Source organism: Artibeus jamaicensis, unplaced genomic scaffold (assembly GCF_021234435.1).
Source record: "Artibeus jamaicensis isolate MK-2021 breed Jamaican fruit bat unplaced genomic scaffold, CSHL_Jam_final contig_1832, whole genome shotgun sequence".
Taxonomy (NCBI): domain Eukaryota; kingdom Metazoa; phylum Chordata; class Mammalia; order Chiroptera; family Phyllostomidae; genus Artibeus; species Artibeus jamaicensis.
The window spans coordinates 3,555,656-3,562,802 of record NW_026521362.1 but is presented as its reverse complement, the minus strand read 5'-3'; the positions used below and the strand labels follow the sequence as shown (position 1 = coordinate 3,562,802).

The 7,147-nt window shown below is 34.7% G+C and overlaps 1 pseudogene; it reads left to right on the top strand.

Moving 5' to 3' along the window:
* The first annotated feature begins 5,689 nt into the window (after positions 1-5,689).
* LOC119047899 (renal cancer differentiation gene 1 protein-like) lies at positions 5,690-6,022 on the top strand (annotated as a pseudogene).
* Positions 6,023-7,147: the final 1,125 nt, after the last annotated feature.

Here is a 7,147-nt window from a genome sequence, read left to right as displayed (position 1 = left end):
CGCCTACACTGACTGATGAGATGATCGGCTATTCTCTGTCACTGTCAACTAATTTCCCTTCCATTCTCTCTCTCCATGTATATGTGGGTATGTCTATTTTTCTCAATGTATTCTTATGTATAACATCAATTGCTTCATGTCTTCTACTGTGACTTCAATTACATTTTTGTTTTTTATGTCTTTCCTTTCCTGCTTCTAATACCTGCTTACTATTAACCCCTAAGAAGATAAATTATTTGTCATCCTGTTGTGTGGAATGTTTATGACCATCCAGTTAATTGACAACTGGTCAGTCTTTATATTGGCATATGAGAAGGGAAGCCCTCAAAAACCCACAGAATTGCATTCTGGATGGTGGTCCCCTTGTAGTACAAGCTCCCCCCACTAAGTGAGTGTTCTAGGAACCCACCTGTATTAGTGTAACCATTGGCATTGTTGTCAGAGGCTGCATTTGGCTTCAGTGAAAGGTTTTTGAGGACTCATTGCATTTGACCATTTCACGATGGGTGATTTAGGAGTGCATCTGCCCACACTGTTCTGAGTGTTTAGCAATTTTTGACTGAAAGCAGCATAACCGCCATGCCTAACCCTTCCTATTCACCCAATCTCACCCTGAGTGACTTTCCCCCTGCCCATGAAAAAAATCTGCAAAGGGAAACATTTTGCCAATGTGAAAGAGGTGAATAAAAAAACAGCAGGAGCACTAAAAGGCACCAAAACCAACAAGTTCAAAAATTGTTTTGAGCAATAGGAAAAAAGTCTCAACAGGTGTATTGCAACAAATGGAGAGTACTTTGAAGGTGACTGAAGTTTAAACATGTAAGAATAAATATATAATTTTTAATAAATAAATTCTAGGTTTTTTGGATCCCCTCTTATATATGAGGACTCTACTGTGGCTTGCCATTTACTATGTGGAGAATAGTTTTGGAAACAATTTCATGATTGAAAAAGTGTCACAGTGCCATAAATTTTCTTAGAAATAATAGTTATTAGAGTCTATGTCTTCAAGACTTTCTCAAATCATTAGCATCTATTAATAGAGTAATTGTACTATCACCCTGGAGTTTATTCAGGAAATCCAAATGTATTCAGAAGCTAAAATGACATTGAAAAGAAAACTAAATATTTCTACTGTGGTTTCTCTTTATTAACCAGAGGACATATTTTAATGAAAATTATACCAATCTCTTATTTTAGGATATTTTATTTGATTTATTTTACTATTCGTCATCCTAGTATTAGTCACAGGAGATGAATGGTATCATTCCATTCAATCACTTTATTACAAACCTTATAACAGAGAGAGAGTTCAGTATGATCTGCAGGCACTGCTTAGTCTGCTGTGTTTGAGTTGATCTACTCCTTACAACCACTTTTCAGGTTGGCAATTCTTAAAACACCAGTGGATATGCATGCTAATTTCATGAAATATCACTGTGAGCAATGCACCTTGAGTTATTTTTATAACTAGAGTATTTGTCTTGCAGAAGAGAAATAGCTTCAACGTTCTTTCATTTCTGTCCAATCGGTTTTCACAAACTCGTGTTCCTATGCAGGTCTATTTCATTTAGTCATGCACTGCAGAAATCAAAAGCTCAAAATACCTCTAAAACTGCTGAATGGAATGAAGTCAAAATAGAAGCTCAGACAAACAGCTGAGCATCCACCCTCGGAAATAACCCTGTGGTGTTTAGTGGCAACAATGGGGACAGAATGCATTAGAAATAGTACTGTTCTTGGCCTAACGTATTTAAAAAGGAAAGTCTGATTTTTCTGCTTTCTGTGTGAGCTTTACTTTTCTGAGTATCAGTGCTGCCACCCATAACACATTAGATTCAATATTCGTTGTATACAACTGGAGATTCTTGTTTTGATGATAACCTATATTCCCCTGAGTCAGTGCCTGTCATTTCAGGCTCCTTCTGTACAGCTTGGACTCTTCCCCAGGACTAGGATGGACTATTAGGCTAAACACTATCTTATACATTTCATCTTTCTCAGACTCATCTTTCCCTATGTTTCAAATCCAGATGGATATTTTCATTGTCTTATTTTAGGTAATTAATTTTATTATATTAATGCTATGGGCTGAATTGTGTTCCCATAAAATGTATGTGTTGAGGCTCTAACTTTCAATGTAACTGTAGTTGGAGACAGGGTTTCTAAAAGGTAATCATGTTAAATGAAATCATCAGGATGGAACTGTAATCCAAAAAAACTGGTCGCTTTATATTGAATTAAAAAAGGAAGATTCATTCCCTCTTCTTTCTCTCTCTCTCTCTCTCTGTTTCTTTCCTTGTGCACAAAAAAGAGGCCATGTGAGCAAACCGTGAGTGGTGGCCACCTTCAAAACAAGAGAAGAAGCCTCAAAATAAAAACTTCGCTAGCTATTAGGGAAATGCATATCAAAACTACAGGGAGATGCCACCTCACACCTGTTAGAATGGTTATTGTCAACAAGACAAGTGATAACAAGTGTTGGGGAGGCTGTGGAGAGAGGCAGCAATGCCTTTTCTGGGTATCTACCCAAAATTTTTGAAAATATTTATTTGCAAAGAAATATGCACCCTTATATTCACTGCAATATTATTCACAGTCGCCAAGGCAAGGAAACAACTGAAGTGTTCTTCAATAGATAACAGGGTGAAGAAGATGTGATACATTCAGTGGAATACTACTCTATCATAAAAGATGAAATGCTGCCATTTGTAACAACATGAATGGACCTTAAGAATAGCATGCTAAAAAAATAAGTCAGACAGAAGTTAAGAGCCATCTGATTTCACCCATATGTGGGATATAAAACTGAAAGCAACCAATGAACAAACAAGAAAAAACAAACAAAAACTTACAGACAGAGAACGGTATGGTGGTTCCCAGAGTAAAGGTGGAGGAGGGTAATAAAGGGTATAAGGGGGTCAAATATATAGTGACAGAAGATGATTTGACTTTGGGTGGTAGGTACACATTGCAATGTACCAATCATGTATCCTAGAAACATATACTTGAAACCTATACAATTGTATTAATCAATGTCACCCCAATAAATGTAATAAAAATAGAAGAAAACTGCATTGCAGCACATTGATCTTTGGCCTTCCCAGGCCTCAGAATTGTGAGAAATTAGTTTCTGTGGTTTAAGCCACCCAGTCCATAGTATTTTGTTATGGCTACCTGAGATGACTAATATAATTACCTACTGTCCTGCTATCCATCCCCCTAATCCACATCGTGTTGGCGTGAACATATCTACATTTGTCAAAATGTCTCTTTAGTATCCTTAAACCAATGGAATATACATTAGGGTTCCTATGAAGATAATTAAGGAGCAAACATAAGTAAGATTCTGTCTACAAAAGGGAATGGTGGGAGGTGACAAAAATTATAAGGAAGCTCTCTCTGGTGTGGCTCAGCGGATTTAGCGCTGGCCTATGAACCAAAAGTTCACCAGTTTGATTCCCAGTCAGAGCACGTGCCTGGGTCTCAGGCCAGGTCCTCAATTTGGCATGTGCTAGAGGCAAACAATTGATGTAGCTCTTGCACATCAATGTTTCTCTGCCTCTCTTTCTTCCTTCCTTCCCCTCTCTCTAAAAATAAGTAAGTACAATCTTTAAAAAAATTATAAGGAAAACTCTATCTCTGATGATCCTAATGTGTTCCTTCATTGGTTTTCAAAAACACACACACACAAATCAAACAAAAAACTAGCGACTAGTCAAAAGGGGAAAGAAGAAATGAATTTATTTTTTTGCGTGTTTAAATCAACTGCTTATTTTTTCATTTTTCTGAAAAAGTTAAAAAAGTAACTGATTTCACATAAAAATGAGTGACAGAAAAGCATAATGTCAAATTCCACACATTTCATTATAATATATGAGAAAAGAGCAAAATGACATCGATAGAAAATTAAAGCAAACCAGAAAGATAGGCTTCTATACAATATATTTTAAACATATTTTATTTTTAAATCAGCTGGGAAACATAAAAGATGTTAAAAAACAAAAGGAGTAACTTTAATAACAAGGTGAAAAAATTACTCAAAATACATGTATGAAGGACCCATAGACATGGACAACAGTGCGGGGATTCACTATGAAAGTGGGGGGGGGCGAGGTGGGTGGAAGGGAGCAAAGGGGGAAAATTCAGACAACTTTAATAGCATAAGCAATTAAATATTTAAAAATAATAATTAGAAAAACTTAAACACAAGTGACAGAATGTAAGAAAATTAAATATAAAAGAAAACATTATTTACATATTAAAACTAGACTAAAACACAAGAATAAGTCAACATAGTAAACATAAATATAAGTAATTATGTAAAATATGTGTAAATTAGCCTATGAAATATGATATATAATGTATGATATATATGAACAGATAAATACAAAAGATTAAAAGGATAAAACTTAAAAAAATACATGGAAAAAAGGTAAAAAGGATTAAATTAGGCAATAATAACTCTTAATGTGAAAATAAATACCAAAATACAGATTGTAGGAATCTCTGAAGAGAAATCAAAACAAGGGCCTAAAATAAATACTAAATTTCAGCAAGAAACTTATAGGGAAAAAATATGTGGTCATCAAACTTTTTAACACCAATTTATTTCAGAAGAATATTGAGTAATACATAAAGATACTCAGGAAATGAATATATGAACCACAAATTTTGCATCTTAAAAACTGATTTTCTTACAGAAAAATAACAAACTGCTGTTGACATATATAAATTCAGGGAATATTGTTTCTTTTTCTGCAGAATTGCTAGAGGCGACCACTCAGACAACAACCAAATGACTAGGGAGACAGTGACATAAGAAGTAGAGATGAATATTAAACTCATTGAATTAATTCTAAACAAGCATTAAAAAGGAGACACTATATAATGCTCAACCATGAAGGAATAGTACGACTATACTGAAAATAATGGGGGGTATATGGAAATAATATATGTCAAAATATATTTTTAGTATTGTCAGTGGGTATGGTGCTGTGCTGTTAAAATTCTTATTCTAAAACATCAGTATGTTTAATTTGTGGTAAAACAAAGAGTAATTATGGTATATTCTAATTCTATAATCCCCTGTACATATGTACATGTGTACATATAACATGTATATATGGTATACATATGTATATATATGAATATTGTGTGTTTATATATACATATTTAATTTATTTAGGTTTTCTTAGCTAACAACCAGAGTCCAGAAACGATGACCTCAGGGACAATTAGAATCACTCTTAGTATTCAGGTTGTAGTATTGAAATACCATTTATCATCAAAATCCTAGGGCTGCTTGGAAACATATCTGACGGCACATTTGGGACAGTAACCATCCAAGAAAAGCCTAGAACACCTTGTCATACCTGTTGGTGATGAAGCTGTCAAAGGGTACTCGGGTAACATTAAAAATAGGCAGCAACAGGGTAGGGGTAAATGTGAACAACAGGAAAAAAGGCAGGGAAAATGTAACTGAACAATAAAAAAGAATGAAAAAATTTACTAGGGTTATGTCAAAAAGGAGCCAATTTGAAGATGCTCTCATTGGCCAAAAATGGAATAATTATGCTTTGATAATGATCATATTTGAGGATTATGGAGTGAGTGTTTGAAAGACAATTGGTGTCAGTTCTGCCAAGTTCTACACCAAGTTCAGATTCAGCTGTCTCAGCTCTTCTCCATGGCAGACCATGAGGAGGTGCAGGTTTCTTTGCAGCCCTTGCTGCCTTCCTTCTCTCCCTTGTCTTCAGATGCCTCTTCAACATTTTCACTCAGTGCGTTTGGACTGGCCAGTTCCGAGCAGGAGCGGCGGCCGAATGGTGGAACTTCTGGAGAAGTGGAGCTGCAGATCAGAGATGCAGCATTTTCATTAACCAAACTTCTTGAAGCCACATTTGCAGTATCAGCTCAAATGGAAGAGCTAGCCTTCAAATGTACAGAAAATGCACATTACCTTAAAAGATGGCAGGACCTCTTGAAAGAAGGCTATAATTCTTTGAAGCCTGACAACTGATTTGGCTGGGAATAACTCCCACTTCCTTATTTATGATATTTGCACATGTACCATAGTAAAATCTCCAGTAGTTCCATATACTCAAAATGAAATTTTTATTGGTGTTCTTTACTTTTGTGAAAGTAGATTACTGATGTTATTTTTTTTTAATGCTGGCTAGTGTTTGTTTACCTTAAATACATTCTGTCTAAACTTTTATAGAATCTTTTATGAAAGTTCATTTCATCAGTGGATAATAATATCACAGTGTTACCAGTAGTAAACTAGGTAGGACATTATTCTCTTCAATTTGCAAGAAGATGCCAAGAATGGCCGAGTTTGAAGTTTAGCTTCATTTTATGGACCAAGGAAGACAACTTTAAGGTTAATAACGTTAGATCCAGCTCCGTTAGGCTAAGTTCTGTAGAACAACTGACTGTACCTCACTTCTGTATCCCTCACTGCATCTTACGTGACCTGGGACAGTGTCACGTAATCACTCTAAGTTCGTTGAATAAAAGAGTTGACAGCATAATTAAAATATATTTTTCTTCCTGATTTTAGCATAAAGGATATAATTGTTTCCCTAAAAAAATATTTGAGTCAAATATTTATAGTGACTTAAACTGATGACAGGTTTTTAAAACATATGATAAATATTTTTTGCCCTTCTATGATGTTTTTTACAAAGGCTTTTACTTCAGAAACTGCAAGCATGTGTAGAAAGAATTCTTATTCTTTTTCCCTTTTTCTTTTTAAGGTTAACTGCTTCAACAGATAATATTTCTTGCATTTCATGTTGTTAGGTCTTTGCTTTCTGTATAGAGCCTTGTCACAATTATGTTTCTGTTCTGTTGCTTTTGGGACTTTGTAAGTAACACTTCTAAATTCTAAACATAATAATTTCAAAGAAGTTACTTTGTTTTTAATGCAAAAATTTAAATGATGTCATTATTTTCATATTATTTGACTTTATTGACAATGTTCTAGTTGTTCTGTATCTTAGGTTGCTTTCTCTGTCTCTGACTCTCTGGTAGTTTGTCATGTGTCAATGATTAAGCCAATTAATTTTCTACTATATAACTCTGAACATCTTTGATATAGTGTCTTAATTCTTTGTAGATATGGAGATGTGTGCAGAACTAT